This window comes from Lycium ferocissimum, chromosome 7 (genome assembly GCF_029784015.1).
Source record: "Lycium ferocissimum isolate CSIRO_LF1 chromosome 7, AGI_CSIRO_Lferr_CH_V1, whole genome shotgun sequence".
Classification (NCBI taxonomy): domain Eukaryota; kingdom Viridiplantae; phylum Streptophyta; class Magnoliopsida; order Solanales; family Solanaceae; genus Lycium; species Lycium ferocissimum.
The window spans coordinates 25834866-25839673 of record NC_081348.1 but is presented as its reverse complement, the minus strand read 5'-3'; the positions used below and the strand labels follow the sequence as shown (position 1 = coordinate 25839673).

The window sequence follows — 4808 nt, the reverse complement described above, 5'->3', positions numbered from 1 at the left end:
TTCTTTGGAACTTAAAAGGAATTCTTGCATCGGATGGAGTAAGTGTCATTCTTGGGATAAAAACTTTGTCTCCGACCATTTTTCCGATAATACTTTGGCTTCAATTACCCGATTTCCAAGTCTTGTGATTATCAATCTTGTGCCATTACACAATCCGTCGATTGATCTATATTTCTTAACAACATGACGTGAACACCTACCTTCAAAGTGATGGAGTGATTTGGAATACTGAACATTTAATACTATTTAGGAATTCGGTGTATGTACATGCTCCAAAGATGTAAATGCATTATCGGACATGCAAATTGTATCCGAACTTAAATATGATTTATCGACTATGGTTGAGGGAAACCATGTAATCATTCACCGATTCCACCATACGAAGAGTCGGAGCAAGAATTGCTCTTTCTTGAAGGTATTTTATATCGATGGAATGTATCAAGTAATCGAATATGTACTTTCTACAATTCCGGATATCGGATCATCACAATTATGTATAAGAAGATCATCGGGTATTTCTATTTTCTCAATGCCATCAATGGAACATCCAATCTTTCCATCACCTATTGCCAAAATCCAATCGAAAAGCTGTTTTAAATCATCCAAATCGCACTCGATAGACTTCCTTGCAATCTCATATTCTTTGTTAGCTTTAAGACACGACATTGGGGCCACAAATCAAGAATTTAGAGTTGCATTAACAATCTCTTGCCTAGTACCTTTTGTAATTCGGCAAGATTTGTCCGAAGTCACCTCCAAGTACTATTGTTTTACCTCCAAATGGTCGATCTAAATTTGATGGATCTTTAAATCTTAAAATATCTCTAAGAGTTCGATCAAGAGCTTCAAAACAAGTATCTATGCATCATTGGTGCCTCATCCCGGATGACCAACTTCGCCTTAACAATCAACTTTGCCAAAGGACTACCTTGTTTTATATTGCATGTTGAATCTTCGGTTGGATTTAAAGGAATCGCAAATCTCGAATGAAAGCGATTCGACCTCCGGTAACAAAAGAGACGCAATACCACTTGAAGCAACATTTATCACTATATCACCTTTAGATCGTACGCGTAGAAAGACAATGTTCTCCACATAAATGTTTTTCAGTTCCACCATGACCATATAAAAAGAACAACCCCTCTGTCTTGGTTCATGTTAGTCATGATTTTATCATACACACACTTCGTTAATTTTCGTTAATTTCATCACTAATTGTTGATGTTCGTGTCAAAGAGCGTTTGTTATAGCGCAATTCCTCATTAATTAGTCCGTTGGCACTATCAACGTCTTGCTCGGTCACCGTAATCGGTCTTGGCATTGTTGGAAAATCATTAAAACTTTTTCCACAACCTTTTAAAGTCCTCTCCATCTTTTGCAAGCGACGATTTTTCAATTCATCATCCGTAAGCTCGCCTCCGGATGACATAAAAATGTTAAATAAAATATATAATCATAAATAAAACTCAATCATGTAGTTTCACGTATATGTAGTTCTTCGCTTTTTAGCATAAATAATCTTATCGAATACCATATCAAAGCTTGGATCCGGAATACTCTTTTTGTTATGTAAACTAAATGAATTACAAAAAGTCAAAAGAGAAAGACATCATGATGTGAATAAAGTTCTTCCTTACTTCTTTCCATTAATCTAGAAGTAATTTTAATATTTCAGCTAACTTAGCACCAAAAAAAAAAAAAGTATTTCAGTCATATATGTGCAATGTTAGAAAGTTTCAATACCAAACTGGTAGTGTCAATTTGGATAAACTCCACATTGTAGCAAAGTTTCAGCTGAACACCCAATTAAAAGTGAGAATTGGCAGCAAAATCGCAATTTTTATAGTGCGGTTTCGGTAGCCTTTCGGCACGGTTTCACTACAAATCAGTCCATATTTCAAGACACTATACTTCACTAAAAAAATTCAGATTTTAGCACATGTTTTGAACATTTGAGCACTATAAATGTCACGAAAAACTTCACGAAAATAATCTGCAAACTTCATCATATTTTTTGCACATCAAGCACTCTAAACTAAACATTTTAGCACTCTAAGTTTAACTTTTGAAGTTCGGTGTACTCATTTAAGGTAGCAATTAGTGTGGCCAGATCCTTAAGTCCACGGTAGTAGACTCAAGTCCAAGACGGGGCACAACCAATTTTTTAAGAAAGATATATTTTTAAACGCGCTTAGAACATGTAAGACGAAATGGTAAAAAAACCCGAATTTTTGTTAAACATTGAACAAATAAAAATAGAGAGTTGTCTTTGTTTATTAGACTATCAAATGCAAGGAAGTAGAATATACAGTATTTATCAGGTATCAACATATACTTAATGTTTAATCTAGAGAGCACATAAAAAACATTGTAATTATATAATCATTTTTTTTTATACCGAGTTATCCAATAATGTTCTTACTTCATGAAGGATATCGTCGACAATAACCGCCATGACGCTTGCCAAACAAATTCTGGTCGTGACATTGAATTTGATAACAACAACATGACAAATAATTGTCTAAGATAAGATGGCATTCCCCCATTCGGCCTCCTTTATAGCATCAACATACTCTTTGTCGTCATCCAACAAACCAAGTGCATAACATGCATCTCTAAAAGTGGAATGGTCATTTCTTAGTTCATCATAAGAAATTGGACCTTTGATTATATTCAACAACAACCTCAGATAATATAACTCTCCGCTCCCTGGAGTAACAAAGAAAATCCGCCCAATAGAAATTGGACCTGGAGCTAAAGTCAACAATTTGAGGAAGTTGTGAATTGATCCAAAGCTTGGAGACGTGCCAAGTGTTCCTCACTGAATATTGTTCTGCACGCTTAATTATATTAATAAGAGTTTGCTAATTGTACAAAGACATAGAATTGCAAAATAAGTAGACAACTTAATAACCTCGAAATCGATGTGCTCTAACAAACTGCATGACGACGACAACAGGCTTATCATTCGATTCAATCAAATGTGGCTTGATCTGTTCCACAAAGTCGCCCCAAAATGTTGCAGATATGTTGTTGCTCCTACAATTATTATAAGGTTAAGGAAATGATTCAAAATTACAAAGTAATTAAGCATTGAATAGTTGTCGAAAGCTTACTTATAATCCTATGACTCAACGTTCATGAACATCCGGATGTTACCATCTTGGTTGATGTATCGTACGTCCCCATAACTCACAATTTGGCCGATAACATCTACAAAAATATTGACCAAAGAAATCGTTAATTGGTCATAGTTGAGGTATGTTTAAAGCTATAATTTAAAAGAATTAATATGTATGTATGTTGAAGAACCGAAAAGTGCATATTATTTCATGAAAGTGACATGGACATCCATATGAATTCTCTCTAGCGAGCATCAACACCGCCTGTGAAGAGATTGGCGCGATTGCGGGTAGAACCTAAACTAATACAATTGTTAGTTTAGGTTTCCTCCACCAACACAAGTAAAAAAAAAAAAAAAGGATATTAATGAATCCATGGCCTTGATATAATGAGGCAAAGAATAGAAAGTGCGATATTCATACCACATCACATTATGCTTTCACAACATGTATGCGTGAATTACAGGAGGAATTTGCATTCACCTTTCAAAAGTTAAAAATGGAATAGGTAGAATATAATCAAAATAGACCATGACAATAGCTTACACAAACATTACGGACTCATCCAAATTAGTTGCAACAATTAGCCACAATAGTACTCACCACAAGAAAACAAATGATCCTCCAACAAACAGTAGAGAGAAACCTATAATACTTTTGTTGCATAGAATCTAAAGAAACTCGAAGTACTGGAATTGGTATCACCAATCAGTTCAACCCATGGACAACAGAAATTTAATAACGGAAAGTAAAAGAAAAAAGGAAAAAAATTTTATTACCGAATAGTTCGGTGTCGTCAAAGTCGGCAAGCCTTAGACAACTGCTCATAGGGTTTGAATTTGAAGATACACATGTCAAAATATGGATCCTGTATTTCCTCAACAATGGTCTTCTGCGTGAAAATCAACTTACACTTGTGGTCTTTGATCCTCAGTTTCTCCTTATTTGGACAAACCATGAAATTCTTCATGATGTACAAACCCAATTCCTTGATTTCTTGTTTCATCATTTTCAAACTTTGAATAATATTCCTGCCAACACTTGCGTGAATGCGGCCGCCCTACAAAAACACTAAATCAGTAAATAAGACTAAGTTTTTCCACAAATAGAATTAAAGTGAAAATATTTAACCTTTTCATCCATCAGAATAAGCTCAGTTGAAAAAGGACTATCAGGTTTGTTGTGAAGTGGTTTTTCCCAAAGCCTGACAATACGAACCTTTAACCTCCAATTCATCGGCTTGGTGTTAATTTCGCTAATAAAATTAATTTGAGCCGCCATTAATTCCTCTGTTAATAAAAGATATAACCATAAATGTGAAAAAAACATAAACTATGAAAAGAAATACCACTGCATCGTGATCTATTGCCGCTCTTAAGCGCTCCATTATGAAAAAACTACGGATCGTGGTATCCCTAATTTTAGGGTTCATGGAGAAATGGGATGTGGTATCCCTAATTTTAGGGTTCATGGAGAAATGGGATGAGGGGAGAAGTGGGTTTAGGAGTAGGCTTTTTTTTTCTTTCTATTTCCCCCCTTTTCGTTTTCCTTTTTCGTAGTACAACTTAATAGCAAATTAATTGCCAAATTATAAAACTGAAACGTGGGAGTTGTATGTATCCACGGTTCAGCGGAATGTTTTTTTTCCCTTTTTTTAAGTTTTTTTTTTTTTTTTTTTTTTTGCCC

The 4808-nt window shown here is 34.9% G+C and overlaps 1 long non-coding RNA gene across 2 annotated transcripts; it reads right to left on the bottom strand.

Moving 5' to 3' along the window:
- Positions 1-2746: 2746 nt before the first annotated feature.
- On the bottom strand, positions 2747-4395 carry LOC132062630 (uncharacterized). Of its 2 annotated transcripts, none has more exons than XR_009416222.1 (5): positions 4254-4395; positions 3902-4182; positions 3117-3213; positions 2915-3039; positions 2747-2833 (listed from the first exon to the last, which is right to left on the bottom strand). It is a non-coding gene; the product is annotated as an uncharacterized LOC132062630 (long non-coding RNA). The 2 variants fall into 2 exon arrangements; XR_009416223.1 differs by having other exon boundaries at positions 2915-2993.
- Between the last annotated feature and the right edge of the window lie 413 nt (positions 4396-4808).